Source organism: Mirounga angustirostris, unplaced genomic scaffold (genome assembly GCF_029215605.1).
Source record: "Mirounga angustirostris isolate CCGP_5_RB_7025 unplaced genomic scaffold, mMirAng1.0.hap1 SCAF_1, whole genome shotgun sequence".
Taxonomy (NCBI): Eukaryota; Metazoa; Chordata; class Mammalia; order Carnivora; family Phocidae; genus Mirounga; species Mirounga angustirostris.
Genome location: NW_026991709.1, coordinates 99397195 through 99422918, shown reverse-complemented (window position 1 = coordinate 99422918; position 25724 = coordinate 99397195). Strand labels below are relative to the sequence as shown.

Genomic DNA, 25724 nt, shown 5'->3' with positions numbered 1-25724 from the left:
AATGCTCAGGTTTGTTGAATTTTTAATACCTGTTAATATTGTTTTAATATTGTTTTTAATTTTGTTTTTCTATTCTTTATTTTATTTATTTCTTCTCTAATATATATTTCCTCCCTCTGCTAACTATAGGCTTAGTTTGTTCTTCTTTTTCTAATCCCAGGAGATGTAAAGTTACGTGAGGGCTTGTGAATGTTTATTTGCACAGTGTCAAATATATCTCTGTAAATACTAAAAACAACCTCTGAGTCTGTTTTATTCATGACCTTTCATTAAATATAAGCATATTAATTTCCCCTTTCCCCTAACAGTACAAATTTAGCCTGACTGACTTCCCTTTTTATTAAAATATGACCCCAGCTTCTACTTAGATTCTCCTGATCATTTGACCACATCATTGTAACCACAGGACTCAAATTGTTAACCTTCCCTTGACAACATATTGAAGGAAAATGGGGATAGAATGTTAGAGTTTCTAACCCTCTATTTTAGAGAACACTTTGATAATATGATTGAACTGCCTAGAAGTAATATATATTTATCATAGTACTTAACTTGTTTTTATCTCTTGAAAGAAGGTATATTTTTCCTGTCAGAATCACACATTAGATATGTCAAGCCATTGATAGAATAAAAAAACATCATTTTCACTAAAAATAAGTAGAAGTATTTTCTTCTAAAGAAAAAAAGACTAAAATTCATGATAAATTTGAACAAATAATGCAAGCAGAAAAAGTCATTCACTTTTCTCTTTTTTATAACCTATAATTAAGTGATGTGAACTCTGGATAATCAATTGATTGGGAGTCTACTATAATCATCATGCCTTAGCCTTTCCTCCTCCTACGTGAATAATTAATACTCTTGAAACAAAAGCAGGACACTGCAATGATGATTTCAAATATTCTTCTATTGTTAAGATACCTAGTATAGCATAAAAATGATGAACAAAGCATGTAATTGAATTTGAATCTTTTATTTTTTTTTGTTTTATACAGAAGCAAGTATTTAAATTTGCAACTAAAAGAAAAATTTCTCATATCATTCACATGTAAAATGTTGATTTTTCTTTAAAATAGAATTATTCTGTATAACATTTCTTAAATATTGGCAGTTGTTATTCTTTTAATATTTATATTGGCACATATAATTAGGTTTTCAACCTTTTACATTTGAGTGTAATTTGGCTGTATTTTGCTTAATTCAGTAGTTCAGACAGCTTAAAATAATTTTATATGAGGAATCAACTAAGTTGTTTAAGCCACTGAGCAACTAAGGCCAAATTCAGGTCCCTGGCCCCACACAAAAATATATTCTTCTGCACACAAAGGCAAGATACAATGGTGTGTCTACATTTTCAAAATTCATGATGATTACTGGAAAAATAATTTCAACTCTATTTTTTAAGGAAAATGAGCAAAAAAGATACACATTTTAAAGACTAAGAGGATAATGGTGACCAGTTATGGCACTTTATATGTTGCTATAATATAAAAATATAGTTCATTGAAGACTTTTTTCACCTCAGTATTTTATTTTTCCACACTGCAAGGTCATTTTCTGCTACTTTTTCTTAGTAGAAAGTTGTGCATTTAGGACAAATGTAGAAGTTTTTATGACTATAGAAAGTTTTATTTTAAAGATCAAGTGTATTGGGTTTCAAGGTTTTGGAAGACAAGTGAGGTATAAGAAGAGAGTGAAATGTTTAAAAAAAAAAAAAGGATGATTGAATTTATGAGAGATAGGAAGATGCAAGTTCACTGAAACACTTCCAGTAGATTAAAAAATGAAATGCAATGAGGAGGCTGCGATACCTTGTGAGCCTGGATTCTGGTCACTTGGCTCTGTGCCTTGATGTATACTTTCTTTCACCTCAACAAAGGAGAGCAACAGAATTGAAGGTTGTCAAGAGTCTTTTGGCTTCTAGAACATACATCCAAGTATCAGGCATGTAGGGCTTGAGTCAGAAGCCGTTTGTTTCACTTAAAAAATATACCAAGTTACCTACTACGTGCTATAGCACTAAGAAAAATGCACAAAATTTTTGTTTCGTCTTAAAGGGCTGAGAACAATAAACCAATCAGTAAGCTATGTAGTGTGTGAGATGATAAGTCTGGTGAAGAAAAAAGTTAAAAGAATAAAGAGTGATAGGGAGGATGGATGTGGGGAATTGGCTTTTTAGCAGATTGATAAAAGAAAGCTTCTCTAAGGTAAAATTTAAGTGAAGTACTTGAAGAAGGTGAGATAGGAGTCATGCATATAACTCTAGAACCAGATGTTTCTAGAGAGAACATCAAGTACAAACTTACTTCAGCAGGGGCTTCCCTGGTAGATTTGAGGAATACATATGAGGCCTACACATCAGACCTGAGTGAACAAGAGAGTGATTACAAGTAAGGTTGGACGGGTAACGGGAGTGTCAAATTTGAAGACTTGTAGCCTTTGCAACAGATTCTGCTACAAACCTTGGAAGAAGTGATGGTTGCAATGACAGAGATGGAATTTCAAACTAGCCTAGAAGAAGGGATTTTTGAAATCTTGTTGAATTTAACCTGGACATCGAAGTTGTAGAATCTAGGACAGGAAAATCTAAGTCTTAGAAAATAAAATAAAATAAAATAAGTCAATCAAGAAAGACATGTATCATATGACTTCATTGATATGAAAAATTCTTAATCTCAGGAAACAAACTGAGGGTTGCTGGAGTGGTGGGGGGTGGGAGGGGTGGGGTGGCTGGGTGATAGATATTGGGGAGGGTATGTGCTATGGTGAGCGCTGTGAATTGTGTAGGACTGTTGAATCACAGACCTGTACCTCTGAAACAAATAATACATTCAATGTTAAAAAAAAAAAAAAAAGAAGAAGAAGAAGAAAGCAGGAAGAGAAGAATGAAGGGGGGAAAACTGGAGGGGGAGACGAACCATGAGAGACTATGGAATCTGAGAAACAAACTGAGGGTTCTAGAGGGGAGGTGGGCGGGGGGATGGGTTAGCCTGGTGATGGGTATTAAAGAGGGCACGTACTGCATGGAGCACTGGGTGTTATATGCAAACAATGAATCATGGAACACTACATCAAAAACTAATGATGTGATGTATGGTGATTAACATAACATAATAAAAAAAAGAAAAAGAAAAAAAATAATAAAATATTATAGTTACTGTTAATGTCCACTGCACATGTCTTCCTGCTGGTTTATCCTTGCACACCCCTCCCAAGAAGCATTCTTATCATGAATTGGGTGTTTATTATTTATCTATGTTTTAAAATATATTTATATTTTAAACCACATACACAATTTTTAAACTTTTTAAACTTTACGTATGTTCTATGATTTTAACTCTCCCTTCTATGTATGTAAATTATTTACATTGTTATATATAGCTATAACATATTCATTTTCATTTTTCCTGAGGATTCCATTTTTTTTTTAACACACCACAGGTTACTCATACCCCTGTTGAGGGGCACTTAGTTTATTTCTAGTTTTCCTCCAATATAAATGATGTTGATGGGGACTTTTTTTTTTTTTTTTTGCATCTTTGTATCATCTCTTTGTTCCCCAGTGCAAGAATTTCTCTAAGGTATGTATCTAAGAGTGTAATTGTTAAGTCATAGGGGCATGTGCATTTTATTTTTTTATTTTTTTTAAAGATTTTATTTATTTATTTATTTGAGAGAGAGAGAGAGAGAAACAGCATGAGAGGGGATAGGGTCAGAGGGAGAAGCAGGCTCCCGGCCGAGCCAGGAGCCCAATGTGGGACTCGATCCAGGGACTCCGGGATCATGACCTGAGCCGAAGGCAGTCTCTTAACCAACTGAGCCACCCACGCGCCCCGGGGCATGTGCATTTTAAACTTACCACATCAGGCTATATATTTCTCTACACATTTATTTCACCAATGTACTCTATAATCCACATTCTAGGACAGATCCATTTTTCTCAGTTTTTCCAAATGGGTTCAAGATTATAAATGGAGGAGCCAAATTTAAAATTTTCTTAATTGTCCTGTACACAGCTTACACATTATCATTCCTGGCCTTTGTCCACCAAGTGCTTACCAAACCTTCAATAAGACATCTACTTTTTTGAGATCCCAGATGCCTATTCAATGAATGTATATTATATTTTATCTGGAATTCTTTAGTCTTTATAAGAATGCAACCCATCCCCCTAAATATCTGATTTGTCCCCTAATGTATGGAGAACATACCAGTTTGCTATATTGTGAAATATTCCCTAGGTCATTCTTAGCAAATTTTTCTTAGCAATTTCTTAATTGAGCATAATTGACATATAATATGTTATTAGTTTCGGGTGCATAACAAAGTGATTTGATAATTATATACATTACAAATGCTTACCATGTGGTTACCATCTGTCATCAAATGTATTATAATATTACTGACTATATTCCCCACGCAGTACTTTTCATCTCCATGACTTACTTATTTTATAACTGAAAGTGTATATCTCTTAATCCCATTCACCTGTTTCACCTATCCCCCTACTCTCCTCTTCTTTGGCAGTCACTAGTTTTTTCACTATATTATATGAGTCTGTTTCTCTTTGTTGTTGTTGTTTGTTCATTGTTTCATTTTTTTTATTTTAGATTCCACATATAAGTGAAATCATACAGTATTTGTCTTTTTCTGTCTGACTTATTTCACCAAAGATAATACGCTCTAGCTCCATCCTTGTTGTTGTAAATGGCAAGATTTCATTCTCTTTTATGGCTGAGTAACATTCCATTGTGTATATACCACATCTTCTTTATCTGTTCATCTATGGATGGACACTTAGATTACTTCTATATCTTGGCTGTTGTAAATAATGCTGCAATAAACATAGAAGTGCATATATTTTTTTGAATTAGTGTTTTAATTTTCTTTAGGTAGTGAGTTTAAATATAGTCTCCCTCTGACGAACTTTGGGTTTATCAATTTATCTGTCTCCTCTGCTGCTCTTTTGGCTGCCCCTGTGGTATCCCTGGGTTTTATCAGTTCCCTTTCTCCATTCTTATATTACCTATGTTCAGATTCACCTCTTTTATCAAACCTCTGTGTATCTGCAACATAAATTTTAATCAAATGCTATTTTTTAAGATCATATGATACTTATAGAAATATAATTTATTTGTATTATATATATATTATATATAATATATATTGTATATATATATTATATATTGTCCCCAGTAATAGTGACTAATTTTATATGTCAAATAAAATCTAAAGTATTTTGCCAGATAATTTTATTTTCCTTAAAGAGATAGATCAGAAGAAATGGAATAAATCCACACCCAGGTTATGCATGGTGGTAGATAAGTCTGTTTGATCTAAAATAGCTTTCTGAGATTTGTGAAATATCTGAAGGAAATGATATTTCAAAAGCTCTTTAATATTCAAGTCTAAAACTGACTTGGAAAGATTTGTGATAGTCTAGTCAGAATGGAAAGTATTTTACATATGTGGTATTTGGAAGGTTCAAAATTGGGAAAGTTTACATTTACTTAACAAAGAAAATGTTAAGTCAAATGTGCCTGAGATGGTGATTTGAGTAAAAGGATGACAAGATCACGGAATAGACCTGAAGAACTCGGTTAAATCACATTTTAGGACCAGTAAATAGAGGAATTTACTTTTAAAAGGAGTTAGAGTTGAGATCCTCAAATTTTTAAACCTGCTTTACTTTGCTGATCAATATATATATATATATATATATATATATAAATCAATTTCTGTGAATAAAGAGAATGCTTCCTAATAACACTTTCCAGAAAATCCTTACTGCCAGATCCAGAACTGTTCTAATTTTTAATGCCAGTGTAGTGGCAGCAACTGAGATAAATAATCTGTTGTGGAAATTTCAATGAATATTTATAGCCAGGTATTAGATAGTCTGAGTAGACTTCTGGTTTCAGATACTCACTGTAATCAATAGATTGTAATTGGAACTGTCTACTGAATAGTATCTGCATATTTCATGCCATCATTTTCTTCTCTGGGTATTTAGTGTGAGGCTTTGCCAGCACATAAATTACATTCATTCCTGTGAAGACAGTAGATAGGTTTGAAGCCATTTGACAAACAATAGAGCCCATTTTCTTAATATGAATTAAGATCTAACCAGGTAATCATCAATTCTCAATACCAAATCTCAAAGCAACAGACACATTCAACAATATCAGTAATGAAATTTCTTTTAAAGAGTCTAGAGTTTTATTTTCTCTCATTTTGTTAAAAAAAAAAGTTAGGCTTATCATTGGCATTTGCTTAGTCTATGATGACAGGAATACAGGCGATCTTATATATTGTATTTTCCTGTGTACAAAATCCTTCAAATACATTTTGAATCTGAACTTTTAAACAAGAAAACATTGATATCTATGAAGGTAACATATTAATCTCAATTTTATTGCTATTTTAAGCTAGTTTTATAACATGGATTGTAGGTCCAATTATCAATTAAATTCATGTTCTTCACATTTTACGTAAGAGCTGATGTAGGAAAACTTTAAGAAACATCTTCCTTTAGCAGTGATATTTTCAAGAGTGGAAACTAGGAAACTTTTTCAAAAGGAACGATATAGTTCTATTTAAAAAATCTATTTTGTATCTGTTTTTAATAGTACCATTTATTTTATATTTGTATTAGCTTCCTATTTCTGCTCTAACAAATTATCGCAAATTTAGTGGCTTAAAATAAAAATGTATTATCTTACAGATCTCGAGGTCAGAAGTCAGAGATGAGTCTTATGGGGCTAAAATCAAGATATTGGCTGGGCTGCATTCTTTCTAGAGGATCCAGTGGAAATTTCAGTTTCAGAAACTGCTTACATTCCTTGGCTCATGGCCCCTTCTTTCATCTTCAAAGTCTATCATTCCAATCTTTACCTCCTTTGTCATATCTCCTTTTTCTGAGTCTGACAATCTTGTTTTGTTTTGTTTTTTTATAAAAACCATTGTGATCACAGTGGGCCCACTCAAATGATTCAAGATAATCTCCCCCCATAATCCTTAAATTAATCACATTTGCAAAATCCCTTTTGGTATGCAAAGTAACATGTTAGGATTGAAAGGATTGGTGAGAAACATTTGAGGGGGGTATTATTCCATCTAGGATCACTCCAGCATTTTCATGACAACTGGCAAGATGTGTGTACCGGCCCGCATATAAAGCAGAAGCAGTACATCATATTTGCCTTTCCATAACTCAGCAGTCATTCATTGTGGTCAATAGGTATATTGTTATTCATAATCATAGGAAATGGTTAACTTCCTCAAAGAATGAAATGTCTACCTTGTCATTTGTTGCAAAAGAAAGACTGACAATTAAGCAGTACTTTATTCTTCAATCTAATATGTATGGATATTTTTAATGTTTTGTCAATATGTTTCTTTTATTCATTTTAAGGAGTGAATTTTCTAACATTTTATTGAAACACTGAAAACATTTGGAGGCACCGTCTCTTTACTATATCTGGGGACAAATGATTACTTTTAAAGTACTGTGGCTCTTACCTTCAGAACTAGAATTTCCTTGGTTTGAATTTCTGTTCTCTTTTTCTAATCTGCAACCGTAAATGATCCAGTTTTGGAAAATGCTAAAAGTCTCTAATTTTGAAGTTGGTCCCTTAATGCTACTTTTACCAAAATCTTTGCAACTATTTATAACATCCTGCAAAGCAAACTTTGCAAGTGATATTAATTTCTGCTTTCAGGACTATGTCAGTTGCTTCTCAAGAAGTGCTTTCAGGAAGATTTAGGAACTCCTAACAAGGCAGATTTCCAAAGCAGTCTTACTCATTGGTTGTTTATATTCTTTTTTTTTTTTTTTTTTTTTAATGAGGAGTTCATACTTGACTAAGCTTTACTCTTCAGATACATTGTATTTTGCCTTCAGACTGCTTCTCATTTGAACATAAATCTTCCTTATATATTTCCAAATTTGAGTGCCCTGGAATGAGTGTTACCTTTTATTTTACTATAGATGGACCTATGAGATTTTTTTCTTTAATGACTGATTAATTTCATCTTAAATAATAGTTTTGTATCAATTACATTTCTCATGAAGTAGTTCTTGCATTTTACTGCAATCTGATGGTATCTGTTTTCCCTTATTCCTTCAAATTCAAGGTGTCCACTGAATTTGACAACAAAAGAGAAATCTCACTACTTTGAGAAAGAAATAGCAAAGACTGTAATAAGTAACCCCCCCCCCAAAGACAAAACCCTGCATTTAATTGATTAAAAGATCAGTTGCAAAGTAACATTGATAATTCTTTTAAGAATCTGGGCTAAGAAAGTATAAGAGAGAGAATTATGAAAAAGTGGGGTGAAGCTGTGAAAGAGCAGTGTGGAGAAACTGGGTTTCTTTGGTTGGCTATTTGACATTGGTTTAATTTAGTTTGCTTTTTAAATTTTGTGCTTGATTTGTATTGTTTCATTATAATTTTGGGTGAGGAAGGTATAAATCATGTTTAAGTTGCTATTAATAAAAATTAGATGAATAAACTATTCTTAAATATTATATCTATGGAAATGACTAACACACCAACACATAAGTTCAAAAAAGTTATTATTATTTATTATTAGCATCACATGAAAAGTAGATTCAGTAAGTTTCCTAAGACTATGGAGATGGTACAGGATGCTGCAAGACGTCGAATTAACTGACCTCCATATTTCTATCACGACTGTAAAATAAATGTGCAGTGAGCAGTACAAGAAACTTCCCTGTGTATCAGAGTCCCACCGAAGTTGGAAATCTTTGGAACCTTGTGTGAATGCTAGCTACAACAGTATTTAAAAGCCCAGTCTGCCTCTCAGAAGCTAAGGAGATCATTCCTATAGGACTGGCAAATCAACATGGGACAATTAATATTTATAAATGCTATAAACACAGAAAATGTATCTATCATCATCTCAGATCCCCACAATAAAAGGCTTTGTTAATTTCTGTTCAGTAATAGGGTGACCAATCATCCAAGTTGACCCAGGACTGTTCCAGCTTTAAAACTGAAAGTAACATTATATATATATATATATATATATATATATATATATATATATATTTCACAAAATTAAAATTTATAATTTTTTATCGCTCTGAATCATTGAAGTCACCAATTTATAATCTCTCAAATGTCGCAGATAATTGCTTGAGATTACCAGTGTCTAGTCCTGGGTCCAAGTCTTTGAAACAAACTTGTATTGCTGGCACTTTCATCCAAGAGAGTAAATAATGAGTTTCCTAGGGATATGATTACATGTGGACATATAATTTTTATATCTCATTGTGCATCACTGGAGGAAAAACAGAAACAAAAACAAAAACAAAAGAAGGAGAGAGAGTGAGAGGTTGGAGGCCACTTGGTTTGCTAGACTGTGTATCATGATGAAGAACAGGGATTGTGAGAATTAAACATTTTTTTCTAAGCATTCTCTGTGGCAGCGTCATCCTGATTCATACTGCTATCATGGTGGAAGAAGGTGACCTGAAGGCACATTTGTGATGCATTGGCTCTACTAATTTGGAACTTCTTTGCCTGGTATGCAGTAATGATAAAGAGTTACAGTGACTTGGAGTTCCTTAGAGATCTCACTGTAGAAAAATGGATTTCATTTGAATCTTGGATGCACTCATCCAATTTCTCTATTGTTCATTAAGCAGCACTGGTGGTGAGTTATAGGGGGAAAGTCTATAAATATTAATATATTTTGTCATTACAAGTAGTAGTTTCCAGCTTATTATTCTCAAATATTTTTTAGAACTGGAATTCTAGTAAAGTTAAAAAATTGTTCAACTATAGAAGCATTGGAAAAATAGACTAAATCAGATGATTATCACCAGTAATGACAGAAGTTGCTTTATGATGAATAACATTTGTTAGCCTTTGTTTCAATTAACTCCTTGCTGAATGTACATCATAGTACAGTGAAAAATGCCATAACTTTTGGATTCACAAAGGCTCAAATTCAAAAACTGACTTTCCAATTCACTATTTTAAGTAATGATATTGTTTCCTTAAGCCTCAGTTTCCTTAATTGAAAAATGTGAACATCTATTCTTAGGGTTTACTTTGAAGATTACATGAAAACATATATTAGGCACAAAGCAGGCAGCAAACGCTCACACTTTACTTTTCAAATCTGTTCAAAACTCACTGACCAAAAAGAGAATGATCTTTGATCATCTGCTTATTAAATATGTGAATTTTTGGAGGTTGTGAGATTCCTCTTGCTTAGGTCGAGATAGAAAGTGTTTCCTCCCTTAAGACATGAGGCAAAAGGGGAAGATCAAGGGTAGTCTATTCCACGAGATGATTGCTGACAGTCTACCTAATCATAACTATTTTCCTGACTCCAAGACCTCAATCTTTAGGGCTGGAATAAATAGGATTGTATTATCTTTTCCCTGATTCTCCTGTATTATAATTTTATGGATTATTATGTATGCGATATGCAGAAATACATTGCAAAGTCTAACATATCACATATATAGTATAGATAGGGTATATTATTATACCTGCCCTTAAAAGATAACAAATAGCTACTGTTTGCTCACTTCCTAGTATCTGCAAAAAGATTTAGAAGCTCTCCTAAATCATGAAAAATACTCTACCAAATCCCTAAAAACACAAAATCAAAAAATTAGGTTGATTCAAACATATTCAACCAATTCTAATTTTTATAAAAGGAGTAGTTACAGCACTTAAGTTCTCAATCTTTATAGCTAAATTTAATTATCTATGTGATAGAGATAATAAGATTACAGGATGGTGTGAGGATTAAATGAATTGTAGGAAGGGAAAAATGAAGGGGGGGAATCGGAGAGGGAGACGAACCATGAGAGACTATGGACTCTGAGAAACAAACTGAGAGTTCTAGAGGGGAGGGCTGTGGGGAGGTGGGTTAGCCTGGTGACGGGTATTAAAGAGGGCACATACTGAATGGAGCACTGGGTGTTATACGCAAACAATGAATCATGGAACACTACATCAAAAACTGATGATGTAATGCATGGTGATTAACATAACATAATAAAATAAAATTTTTAAAAAATTATAAGAGGGCGCCTGGGTGGCTCAGTTGGTTAAGCGACTGCCTTCGGCTCGGGTCATGGTCCTGGAGTCCCGGGATCGAGTCCCGCATCAGGCTCCCTGCTCAGCAGGGAGTCTGCTTCTCCCTCTGACCCTCCTCCCTCTCATGCTCTCTGTCTCTCATTCTCTCTGTCTCAAATAAATAAAAATTAAAAAAAATAAAATAAAAATAAATAAATAAATAAAAAATTATAAGAGAGGAGCACCTGCGTGGCTCAGTCGTTAAACGTCTGCCTTCAGCTCAGGTCATGGTCCCAGGGTCCTGGGATCGAGCCCCACATCGGGCTCCCTGCTCTGTGGGAGGCCTGCTTCTCCCTCTCCCACTCCCCCAGCTTGTGTTACCTCTCCCGCTGTGTCTCTCTCTGTCAAATAAATAAATAAAAATAAAAATCATAAGAGAGTCTTGGTTTCTAGTACTGGTGACTCACTAGCAGCCTGTACTAACAGTATACGTAATATAGATTTATTCATTTTTATTTTCAGTATTTCTTGATTTACATTTTTGTAGAAAATATTAAATACTCTAATCTTTCTCCTAGGATTATTTAAAATAATATTATTTACTCCAGATAAATTGGCTCCATGTAGTAGTTAAATGTAGTTATACATTCCAGCCCAAACCTCAAGCTTAAACTTTCTGCTTCTATCATTGTTGCTATAAGACATTCTTCGTTTCTGGATCAATGAAGCTTCTTCTTTTTTTATTCTTATTCTTACCAGACAGATTGTAATTTGACAAACTATATCCCAGAGTAAATAAGACCTTCTGGATGAATGAAAGCAGTTATAAGTTAGTAAACTCTAATTTTCACCAAGTTCTTACCTACATGATTTAGTCAAAGGGCCTACAGACTTGGGCTCTGGGTAACCAAACCAGCCTATCAGTCACCACAACTTGCTTAGACATGCCCACTTTTAATTCTTGCTCATTTCATTTCACCTCACTTTTCAGTGCCAGCTAATGTATAATGATCCTAGAACTTTTAGCACAGGTCTAATTGGACCCACTGTGCACTCATAATGAGAATTTTAGAAATGAAATTCAATACTGGAAGAAAACTATAGGTCAATGTAGAAAAATACTTATTTGTGCCTTTCATAAATATCTTTTAGTCTTTTCTATTTCCGCATCTCTGGCCATGAGAATCAAAAGTCCTCAGGAAGCAAAAACATATTTTTATATTGATTTCTTATCTTTTACAGAGTTATGTCTCCCATTCTAACACTGACTTAAAAGGCTGGAATTCCTTCCCCTCTGCATCCTGTTTCCTTTTGCCTTAGACTTTTCATTCTTCAATCTCTTCCCATCTTCCTGACTTCTTTCTTAAAATCTGGATAACTGTTTAATTTTTAAAAAATATATGAATATTGATTCTTTTAAAATTGTGTGAATATACTAAAAAATCTCATGCTTTCAAATGGAAAAGACAATACCTATCTTGTGAATACCTCATTTTTGTCACCGTGATTTCTTGGCATCCCTTTTATGAAAAGTAGAAAATTCCAGTGCTAAGTTTTTAATGTTTTCTTTTAAGTATAGCAGAAGCATACTTCTTATAAAGTTATCCTAGATCTCAGTTGCAGGTGAAGTTCTTATACCCTAAAGGATAATATCGGAAAAAATAAAAGAAAAAAATCTCAGTATTCAGATTTGGAGTAAAGTCTAATGGTAATAGGCTCATCTGATTCTCTATTCTCTTGACATCATTTTCGTAATCAATGATGCAATCTTTTTACAGTGTCACTAAGCATGGAATGATGGTACATCTGTTTTCCCCAAAGGATGCTAACATTACAATTACCAAATTGACTGAGACTTTTAGATGTGTTTGATTGTGATTCTGTTAATTATACAGTACTGAATGGCTACTACAAGCTATTTTATTATGCAGTTTCTTACCCCATGTGTTTCATCCTTCTCTTGACTTGGAAACAGCTATTCTATTCACTTTAGAGTTCATCTTTCCATAGTATTTTGTTTTGCTAGCTTGTTTCTTTTACTGTCTCCTCATTTACATTCTTATCTTTCTTCTGATATATAGTTTAATGATTACTTATTTTGTTTTACTTGAACTTTATTTTTAAAGATTTTATTTATTTATTTGAGAGAGAGTACGTGCATGAGCAGAGGAGGGAGAGGGACAAGCAAACTCTGTGCTGAGCTCAGAGCCCAACATGGGGCTTGATCTCAGGACCCTGAGATCATGACCTGAGCCAAAACCAAGAGGCCAAAGCTTAACTGACTGAGCCACCCAGGCGCCCCAAACTTTATTTTTTAAAAACATTGTAGTGTTCTGATTTCTTTAAGTCTACAACTTTCCTGAAATAAAATACTCCTATTTTATAGAAACCTCCCTTTCAGAAGATACTACATATTTAATGATACTAAAATTGAATACTGTGTATAATGCTTATCTTGACAAGAAAGTATTAGTAATTTTACTGTTCAAATAGTCAAACTCAAGTGTTATTTTATACCTATTAATTTATTGCTGTTTTTATTTCTACTTTATTATTGATTTTATGGCGGAAACAGAGAACTTTAATTTTCAAAAATCTATGTAAAGTACACATAACACTTCAGAATATGTGCAGACTGAATAAATACTTATATTACATACAGTTTCAGCAGGAGAGACATTAGGGCCACAAATAGAAAATGCCTGGGAGGGATGCCTGGGTGGCTCAGTCAGTTAAGCATCTGCCTTTGGTTCAGGTCATGATCCCAGGGTCCTGGGGTCGAGTCCTGCACTGGGCTCCCTGCTCAGCAAGGAGCCTGCCTCTTCCTCTGCCTGCCACTTCCCCTGCTTGTGCTCTCTTTCTCTGACAAGTAAATAAATAAAATCTTAAAAAAAAAGAAAGAAAAGAAGAAGAAAATGCATGGGAAAAATCATTTCACTCTCACACCATTTGCTTATTTGGATGAAATCAATTTGCTGGACAACTCGGGGGAGAACAGATTCTAAACATTGTTTTCACGTAAGATTTCAGCAAAAATTATTTAAGATAAAAATATACTAATTGTGGCACAACTTTAAACTTGTTTTTTTTTTTCTTTTACCATGGTTCCAGTTACATAATTTTTGTAATTTAGTATTCCTTTTTTCTTTATGTATCCTACAATAAAGAGCTAAATATGAATATAAAGCATCTGAGTTCACCCTCCTTGTTTATTGAAAGAATATGTATTATTTCATAAAATTATAGAACACTGTCAGATTGAAAGGAAAAAAAGAGATTAAGAATGTTCTCTATGTACTTTTTCCTTTGAAGTTGTTGATGTATATTACAAAAATCAAAGTTGGTTTTCATCCTTTTCAGTGTCTAGAATTGTAATTATAAAGGCTAGTTTTTATAACCCTAACTTTACAAATGGGGAAAAAAGTCAGGAAGAGGTTAAGTAATTTGTCCAAGAGTATAATCTAGCATGCCAGATCACCTGATGTCAGATTCACAACTCAGGAATTTTTTACGCATCCCCTATAATGCTGAAATATATGCCTTATTACATTGAGGAATTTAAAAACAGAAGGCAATTCTGAGCACATTTCTCCAGCTTGTTCTGGAAACTTTAAGATAGCCAGAGATCTAAAAAAGCCAACTGATGGCTATAAGAATTGGAGTAAGAGCCCGGAATTACTTATCTTTTTTTTTTTTTCTTTTGATCTATGTTATACACAAAATCGGAGACACTGCACATTTTTATACCATAAACACTACATGAGTTGCATGAATAATAATGAACAATGTCCTGAAAGGAAGTTTTTCTCATTTCTCATTTCTCCTCATCTAAGAAAAGGTGTCTCTCTCTCTCTCTCATTCTCTCTCTAAATTGTGCTTATGTGTTTATATATGTGTGTATATATATGCGTGTGTGTATATTCCCATACATACATATACATGCATACTTATGTACTTGTATTACATATTCAAGTACATATACATACACATACTTATGTTACAAACTTATATGTGTCATACATATTTATGTATCTATGGACATTGAGACTTATTTTCAGAGATTATCAGACATAGGTAAATTGGTCACTAAAATTGAAAATAGGAAATGTGTGTGTGTGTGTGTGTGTGTGAGAATGTGTTGTTTATAGTATTTTTTCCTATTTAATCCTCAATCACTATCTTACCCTCTATCCCTAATCTTATTAAAATGTTTATTTTGTTATCTATGAAATCTTTTTGTGTGGGCTCAACAAAGACAACTCCAAGTTAAATTTTTCCATTAAGCAATGTTCACAACCTTTGATTTTATTTGTATAATCTCTAGTACAAATCACATAACAAAGTTATGTATCTCATTTTTATTACGGTAATTACATATTCTTAATTTTAAAGATGTTAGTTACGATGAAATTAATCTATGTATTTGCTCAAAATGGTTTTATTTATAATCTGATGAAACACTTATGAAGTGTATATAATAATGTAGAATAATAATATTTATGGAATGGTAGCCTAAAACCTAAAAACAAAACAAACAAAAAACAACAAAAAACAAGATTAATGGACCACTGGATGAGGTAAGGTATGATCCACAGTAACATTAGATAAGAATATGAATATAGCAATAATTTAAAAGACATACTGGTGTAAGGAAAGGCAGTCAAATAGAAAAAATGAAGAATTCGGAAATGCTCTCACATGTATGATAATGATTGCATTGACATCAAAACAGGGAGGAAAACATGGATGGGTTAATAAATCATATAGAATTAATTGGTACATCATTTGGTAATCATATTCACACAGACATTCAAATCACACAAAATCTGCATCCTTAGTCATTACATGCACACACACACACACACACACAATATTGAGATAATAAATAACTAAATGTGAAGATAAAAATACAAAATAAGTTAATAAACAATCTAAGGTATCTGCATATGTATACTTTTAAAACATAATGCAAATAATACAAATTTTAAATAACTAAAAATGCAGTAAACATTTGAAAGACAAAATAAACAAGAAAATTATGTAATACATATCAGAGAAATGTTTCATTTACCTAATACAAAAAAAGGTCAAGTCAAAATAAACAAGATGAGCTTCATATTAAAAGAAAATCAAATCAATGGAATTGACAAGAGAAAAATAAGCATGCCTAATAAACAATGTCCAATAACCAAAGAAATACACATAAAAACAACAATCATGTACATTTTGTGCCTATCAGGTTGATAAAGATATAAAGACTCAAAATACCCTGTGTGAATGAGAGTGACAATTCACACACTTTCTTGGAGAAAGATCCATCTTGTTTTCAAGAGTAGAGCTTGACAATAGTATGGTATGTGTGTTTGTGTGTATACACATATATACATATATACACACATATATACATGCACATATATGGTAGCCATGATATATGTTATCTAGACAAAATAGTTACAGAAAAAATATATTAGACTTTGATCAAATTTATGCAAATTGGTATCCTGGTATGTCTATGAATGTTGATATTTTCATGGACATTGACCAAAATATTAATGGTAGCTATTTCAAGGTCGTAAGACGTACTGTCACACTGTTATATTCTTGATGCAAATACTTTTTTCTAAACATATTACATTGCAATTATAGCTCTTCTAAATTTGTAATTATTTTTTTCACAACTTAAGGTTGTGAAAAACCTCAAGGTATTGCCTTGATGATTGCTGAAAATTTGTTTTAATATTGTCTCTTAGGTTCATCTCTATATCAGTATGCTGTGATATTTTATTAATCTGAATCAAAATTAGAGTTCCAATCTTACTCTTTGGCTTGATACTCAGGTATAATTTACAATAAGAGCATTTAAAAATGAGTATTTCATACAAGTAAGGATTTTCAAACAATAAAGATTAAATGAGAAAGTTAGTGCCTGTGCCTGACTATTTATTTAGCATAATTTCAGGAAGAGTCATTAAATAATAAAAACAAGGAATATTGGGAATCAGCAAAGCCATTATTACAATAACTACCAATAACTCCTCTCACTTTTCTTTTTACTTCTGCTTCTTATATAAGCAATTTAGATAAGAGATAAATTCAACATAACTTTTCCAAAAAATAGCAGCAGAGTAGAAAATATCATATAATTGTATGTATTTTAACCAGCTGATTTTTTTAATTTGCACAGAACTGGAGTGTATTTATCATCTTCACCATATGAGAGTACAATTAATTAGAACATTTTAGTTTCCTTAAAGCAGTATGATCTTGGGGGAATAGGTACACTTTAGTTGGAATACATCTGAATTGACCTCAATTCTGAAATTATTTTTGTATGAGTTTATTTCCTGGCATTTTATTTCATAAATGAAATTGTAAAGCCTGGAAGTAGGTGGTTCTTCGGGAAAATTTCTGTATAAATGTATAAATATACTATTTATATAATAAAAACATACTTATATATTATACACACTGATTATACTGGTAAAATCCATCAAAATAAGAAGCCTGTGACCAACGTGCCCTCCACCACTGCCAGTGCTAAGGAGCCGGAATCAAGCTAAATGATTCCTCACATGACATGTCTATTTATTTTAAAAATGAGTATCATTGATTACTTCTTTGAGAACGTCATATAAGAAAATGGCATGTAATACAAAGCTATAGATGTTGGCATCATTTTTAGTTTTTATTCAAAATTGAAATAATGTTTGTTTTATCATGACTATATTTCATATCAAATAGCAAACACCAGGGAAAAAAAGCATACGTAAGAACATGAATTTATCTTTACATCCTTGCTCTGTAATGCTAGCTCGTAGAGATAATTGTTAGGAATTTTGGTTATCATGCCTCTAAATTTCTGCTGTTATTTAAAATGTGTATAATCACATAATAGCGTCTCTTAAATATCGTTAACTCACCTATCTACCATGAGCACGTTTCCACGTGAATATAGGCTTTAAAATAATTGTGTGCGTATCCGGTTCCGGTGTCATGGCCGCCCCTACGCTGAATGCGTGCGGGCCGCAGTTTGGGAGCGGGTTCCGGTGCGATCCGGCACGAGCCTGCCGTCGTAATGCCTGGCACGTGTGGAGCGGTTGCAAGAGCGGGCCTTGGCTGCGGAGAGGGACGTCCGGGAGAGCAGCGCTCGGCGGGTGTGCCAGGAGAGGCAAGTTAATTATGGAATCAGGGCCCACCTACCTTGGAACGACTTCTACAAATCCATGAAAATGGGTTTTTCCAGGGCAGACATGGGCTTTTTACCAAATTCCCAGAGCTGGCACCTACCCCAAACCAAAATCACTTGAAGGATTTGCTCTCAGAGAACATGAGGAGCGGAGTACCTGAACGTCGGCACAGTGAGGACGGGCCTGGTTTAAAAATAGAAGAACAACACAAGTGTTCTCCCGATAGCCTTGGGCATGAAACACAGATGCCTCCTGTGTAAGAAAATGTGACTCAGACCTCAATCACCCGGAAATCTGTGCTGATGGGTCCCCTGGATCCTCAGCCGCTTACTGAATACTAGAGCAGTCGTTCCAGACAAGATGCAGAAGGCTCTCCACAGGCTGAAGCCCGGGAGGATGATGCTTCTGCAAGGTGAAGTCCCCTAGGATGCCGCTCAGCTTCCGTTTAAAAAAAGGTCAGTGTCTGTCCGAAAATTTCTATGTGAGAGGTGAGGTACTAGAGTTTACTTCTCTACACCAGATGAGCTGGATACGCTTTTCACTACTGCTGGACTGGAAAAGGTTCGGAACCTTGGTACATCACCGACTGCAAGTGAACCGAGGGAAACAGCTGACAATGTACTGAGTTTGGATATTAATATATAAAGCATTTTATGTATAATTATATTATAAATTTATATTATAAGTATTACATAAATATATATTTATATACTTTATATATAAGGTATTTTGTATATAATAATTACTATATATAATTATTATATATAAAATAATTATTAGAAAATAATCGTGCTTCATATTTGTGAAGCCCCTTAATATATACTTTCCTCAAGTTTTTTTCCTAACTTTGAGATTTCAAAGAATATTTCTTGCCATTTTATAATTTATCATAACTGAAATGTTCATGGGGATCGTGAATTTAAAAGGCATCAGAAATTTATTTCCATATGAAAGGATTATGTATGATAAAGTGTCATTTGATTGTGAGTTCCATTAAGTTATTTTGGAGTTCAAATACCCGGACTAGGCAGTTGATACACACAAAGGTGAATAAAGGTCTTGTTCAGTGAGAAGCATGTCAAGAAGAATCATCTTTCTTTGGGTATTTTCTTGACTCAAAAATACCACTTGAAAGAGCATCAAAACGTGTCCTTGTTAAGTATTTGATCATGGTCCCCCCCTTAACCTTAGTTCTGTGGAATTTTAAGCACTGTTCCCCCTCTAAGTAACCTCTTTCTAAAAAAATTAAAAGGATCTTTACTTTTAGAAAAATAAATAAATAAGTAAAATAAAATAAAATAATTATATACTATACCACTGTATCTCAGTATAAGAATATTTTTAAAATATTTTAACACCTTTATATAATCTCTGTACATCAACTATTAGCCAAAAAATAAGAGAAGGTGTCTTCTGGGGGAGAATTAAGTTGTTTCAGTGTATGTCTGATATGTATTTGAGTCATGTGTATACCTGGGGCATATGAGAGAGTCAGAACCCTGATCCAGAAGTAAAATCCATTCTCTAAAATTTACCATTTCTATTGAGTGGTCAGCTAGAGAATATTTTCATCCTGAGAGATACTATAAGATAAAACCATGTCTTTTTTCTCATATAAAAAGATTTCCTACTCTTAGTAGAAAAAAAATAATGTGGAACTCAAAGAACATGCCCATTCAGTATTCATCTTGAGTCTTCTTAAATCTTAAAACAAGATTGAACAAATTATTATTTCTTAAATGTTTTTATTTAATTACATAAATAAAAAAAAAACATTAAATCGAATGGATTTTAAAGAAATGGACTAATCTAGAAATGGAAACCAAATTTGCATATGTAATTGCTAATATTCATTAGCACTGCACTGTGACAATACGTTGTGCCTGAGGTTCAGGGGAAGCTGCCAGGGAGTTAAGTCATTGCATTTGTTATCAGTAACTATGTATATTTATACCAAGTACTTTTCAAATGCTCAGAACAAAGCAATTTAGACATTTTCTTCACCTTAGAAGCAGAAAATTAATTTATTCTAATTGTCAACTTCTTATATTAGTGGTATAAAAGATAAAAGAATAATAAATAAATTGGGTTAGCATTTGGTGAACACAATGAGACAATTGAAGAGGAATTAGTTTCTGTGCAGGATGAGAGACATATGGAAAATTACTGTGGAACACAAATTTAAAATACTATAAATCAATTTAAAGGGTATTTGATTAGTTTGTCAAGAGGTTTAGAGAGCATGATAGAGAATCAGAAAATATGAATAGGATCAAGCTTACGTGTGTGTGTATGTGTGTGTTTACTAGCTCTATGTGAAAATTACTAAGTTTATTCATGATAAATATAACATTTGAAAATTAAACAAAAAATATACAAAAATCTTCATATTAAAAACTAGGACCGAGACTTCAACTCCAACAGAATTTTAATTTTTTTTTGTATACTCTTTCCTGTTTTTTGCAGTATTTCTAACTCATTCAAAGATTTTACATTCCACTGCTGTTTTCCAATGTATTGTGAAATGGTTTTGAAATCTGTCATAAACTTCATATTTACTTTTATGCAGTAAAACTCAATTTGTTTGAAGCTGCATTTAGTATTAAGAACTATAATAACTGTTTTGTAAAGTTCTATGTGCCTTACAGTTACTTACTCCAGAATACCAAGTTTAAATTACACTTAAAATCTTTCATCTTGAGTATGAAAAGGTGTATCAGTCAGAGTCCATTCAGGAGTCAGAAATCATACCAGTAGGCTGAAGAGGATAATTTTTATATAAAGAATTATTAACTAGTAACAGGGAATCAGCTATTAAGAGGCCAGAGAGAACTCTGAACCAGGCGGGTAGAAATAGGGGGAGCAGCCGCAATCTCTAGGGTTTAGGGAGAATAGTAAAGAAAGAAGCAAACTTGAAAGAAAGAGGGTCTCACACAACACACACACACACACACACACACACACACACACACACACTGGAGAGGGTGGGGCCCTGGTTCACCAGCTGGTAGAGAGTTTTGGCAAACTGCAGCAGGTCAGGATTAACAAAGGAGGAACCCCAAGGTGGGGTGCTGCAGAAAGTCTCTGGGAAGCACGCAGGCAGCTGCCAGTGAGATTCGCTGGGAAGCCAGCAGCTGAATGTCACACTGGGAGAAAATGAGAAAGCAGTAGAACCAGAAGAGAAAGCCCTTCCTTTTGAAGTGTCTCTCCACTGCTCTCTACTGACAGAACCTGACATTTTGGCAGCTAGCAAAAGAAGAGATTTAAGTGATGCAGCTCCAGTATCACAAAGCAGGAAATAAAGGGTGGATTTGGGGTTGAGGGGCAATCGGTAACTACCATAGAAGTAAAGGATGGAATGTAAGCAGTTTATCGGAGTGTATTTGCAGGACTCCAATAGCTTGTTTGTTTTTGTTTGCTTGGTTTTTGTATGGAGGCCATTTGCTTTGAGTTCTAATGTTATTATTTCTGGCCTCTCAACTTCAGTGTACGAGGACTAGTAGAGCCTTTGCAGCACATTTATTTTCAATGAAAATGATGTCACATTGCACTTTATCACACATGTGTAGAATGCATTCCTCTCCTTATTTTCCTGATGAAGAAAACAGTTTATGGAGGCAAAGTAACCATCCAGGGCCTTAGAGCTAATAAGGAATAGAGTTATACCTGAGAAAAAAACAAAAATGTGCTCCTGATTACAAGGTACCTGCTGTGTCTTTTGATCATATTGATTTTTGGTTCACCCATGGAGCTTCTGCTATATTCAATGACTTTCTCATTCTCAACCGTTTAAGGGCAAATATTAGTACTAGAGCTCACACTGCTCAATCTTTGCCTAGGCCCTTTTTTTCATTATGTCTTCCATTCCCGAAATACTGTGAATGGTGTTTTGCTATATAAAAGAGACAGAAGAGGCAGTAGAAGAACCAATATGAAAATACTCTGCACAACTTAAAAAATGTATTTGTCACAACCATTATTGGGTTAATGTGTATTGGGTATCTGTAAAAGTTGCAGAGTTAACATTTCTGTAAACAATATTCTTTGGGGCAAGGTTTAAGCTTTTTAAAATAACATCAGACATGACCTGATTGACACTAAAAGTAAACAGTGCAATAATAAGCATATGTCCAAATGAGAGTTACTGAAATGTTTAGGATTTTTTGATTCAGAGTGAAATAAGATCTATTAGAGCTGACTGCTGGCTAGAATTCAACTTCATATTTATAGTTCTATAAAATGTTTATCACAATAATAATAAAATGAAAAGAGGAGGCTACTTAAAAAAAAAAACAAACCTTAAGTTCCTTGTAAAATAGAAAAAAAATTTCTATTCATCATAGGTGAATTATAGAGAATACATAAGAAAAAGAATGTGCATTAAGATTTGTGACTATGGAAAGAGCCAAGATGTCCATCGACAGATGAATGGATAAAGAAGATGTGAGATATATACATATATATATATATATATATAATGGAATATTATGCAGCCATCAAAAGGAATGAAATCTTGCCATTTGCAACAACGTGGATGGAACTGAAGGGTATTATGCTGAGTGAAATAAGTCAATCAGAGAAAGACATGAATCATATGATCTCATTGATATGAGGAATTCTTTTTTTTTTTTAAAGATTTTATTTATTTATTTGACAGAGACAGAGATAGCAAGAGCAGGAACACAAGCAGCGGGAGGGGGAGAGGGAGAAGCAGGCTTCCCCCCGAGAAGGGAGCCCGATGTGGGACTCGATCCCAGGACCCCGGGATCATGACCTGAGCCGAAGGCAGACGCTTAACGACTGAGCCACCCAGGCGCCCGATATGAGGAATTCTTAATCTCAGGAAACAAACAGAGGGTTGCTGGAGTGGTGGGGGGTGGGAGGGATGGGGTGGCTGGGTGATAGACATTGGGGAGGGTATGTGCTATGGTGAGTGCTGTGAATTGTGTAAAGCTGTTGAATCACAGACCTGTACCTCTGAAACAAATAAGACATTATATGTTAAAAAAAATAAGAAGATAATAGGAAGGGAAAAATGAAGGGGGGGGGAATCGGAGGGGGAGACGAGCAATGAGAGACTATGGACTCTGAGAAACAAACTGAGGGTTCTAGAGGGGAGGGGGGTGGGGGGATGGGTTAGCCTGGTGATGGGTATTGAAGAGGGCATGTATTGAATGGAGCACTGAGTGTTATATGCATACAATGAATCATGGAACACTACATCAAAAACTAATGATGTAATGTATGGTGATTAATATAATAAAATTAAAAAAAAAAGATTTGTGACAATAGTTATCATGGGAGAATTCAATCCAAATTCTCATTGCAGCTCTGTTTATTAGTTAGGGATTTAGGTTATTTGTATATGTTACTTCCTTTTGACTTTATTCTATCAATTAATCTATTTCTATAATTTTGTCCATTCATGAAACCCATTCTGCCATGTTAATATAACTTATTCAGTCATTGGGGGTTTTTCTTGTAGTGGAAACAGAATCTGAAATGATTTTCATTTAAGGATGATTATATATTTACACTACATATTTAACTTACACTTTTTTCTATTCAAATTTCTTATGACCATCCATAATCTAACCCCAGTTATCTCCCTTATTTCCTGTCACTATCACCCCCAGGCACTAAAATTCAACCAAGAAGACCTTCTTTCTCTCCTTGAACATAAAAGCTTTTCACCCAAGTTTTAGATATATTGTTCTCTTCTGGAATGGTCTCCCCTCAATACTTCATATGGTTGGATCCTTCTCATTTTGTAAGTTTCAGATTAAGTATCATCTACTCCAAAGTAGTTCCTTGCTATTCCGGTAGAGAGGAACTCCCCCCTTAAAACACACACACACACACACACAAACACACACAACTCAAACCTGTTTTTTGTTTTTTTTTTATCTCTTTCTCATCAGCATCCAATTCTCTTAAGTCAAAAGTATTTTCCATTTTACTTCAAGTACTGCACTTCTGACAAACTAGAAAAAACAAAAGTATCCAATTCATTTTGGAGTTTAGAAAGACCTTATTACATTGAAAAGCATACTGTATCAAAAGTAGAATCTAATATAATTGAGAAAATGTGGTTCAAAGACAATATCTAAATATATAGATGTTTTGACAAAATTTTTACATCTTTATTTTTGTTGATTCAGTGATTGGTATTATGCAGCTAACTTGCTCTGTGTCCTTGGAAACAAGTCATCCAAATTTGCTGATTTGGATATGTTCATATATTCAAGTATTCCTCTTCCCGTGTTTTGTCAATAGCAATTTTTGCAAAGTCATCATTTTTCCTAAAATTTCTCTCATTTCTCTTATTAAAAAATGAGTTGTACAAACAGTTTCAGTAACTGAGCCATTTTGGACCCATTAATTTCTCGCCCCTCCTTATTAATTAGCAGCCTATTTTTGTATCATTGCTTATCCCCTAATGAATTCAAAACAATTCACATTTTTTAACCATTCTGCCAACAGAACTTTTTGCTTCTTTTATTTATTTCATCCTTGGACGATTTCTTCTCTATTTTCTTTGCTGTTTGAAGAATGCAGCCTTTTTTTAACCTTAAAAATTTCCAAGAGTCCCTAGTAAAAATATCCTTTTATTTATAGCAACGACCTAACAGCAACTGGAAAAAAAATGAAGTAGAGGGATTTACGTGCTCTTTTAACAGATAGTTCATTAACATTTAAGGGTTGTCTGCACAGATTCACTGACTTCATTATTTGTTAAAACCAACATAAGCAAATAAAGAAAATAAAGATGAAGATACAAATGACAATAAGGGAAAATAATTTTAGGTCTAATCTAGGTTTATGGTTGGTTCAATCTGTGTTGAATAAATAAAGAGCTAGATGAACAATTGAATAAATACCTGTTGACTATGTGATTTGCTCTCCCAAGAATCTATAAGCTACTGAACACTCAGGAACCAACTACAATATACAATATATACCCACTTTCTAAAGCATCATTCTTTGCGCACCTGGTGGCTAAGTTGGTTAATAAGCCTCTGACTTCAGCTTAGATCATGATTTAGGGTCCTGGGATCTAGTCCTCTGTCAGAGTCCCTGCTCAGTGGAGAGTTTGCTTACCCTTCTCCTTCTGCCCCTCTGCCAGCTCGTGCCCTCTCTCTTTTCCTCTCTCTCGCAAATAAATTAATAAAATCTTTTTAAAAAAATAAAACATCATTTTATTTCTTGCTTAACAATAAGTTTGGCTGCTAGCCAATTGAAACAAATGAGGAGAATAATTCCTGACCATTTAATTACTGTTATAGAGGATGATTGTATCTCAACTCACATTTTTAGGATTTTTTTTCTTTTCTTTTTCTTTTCTTTTATTTTTTTTAAAGATTTTATTTATTTATTTGAGAGAGAGAGAGAGCACATGAGAAGGGGGAGGGTCAGAGGGAGAGGCAGACTCCCCGCTGAGCAGGGAGCCCGATGCAGGACTCGATCCTGGGAC

The 25724-nt window shown here is 33.8% G+C and overlaps 1 pseudogene; it reads left to right on the top strand.

Annotated features, from left to right (window-relative positions):
- The first annotated feature begins 18056 nt into the window (after positions 1-18056).
- Positions 18057-18635, top strand: LOC123862904 (tRNA N(3)-methylcytidine methyltransferase METTL2B-like; annotated as a pseudogene).
- The last annotated feature ends 7089 nt before the right edge of the window (positions 18636-25724 follow it).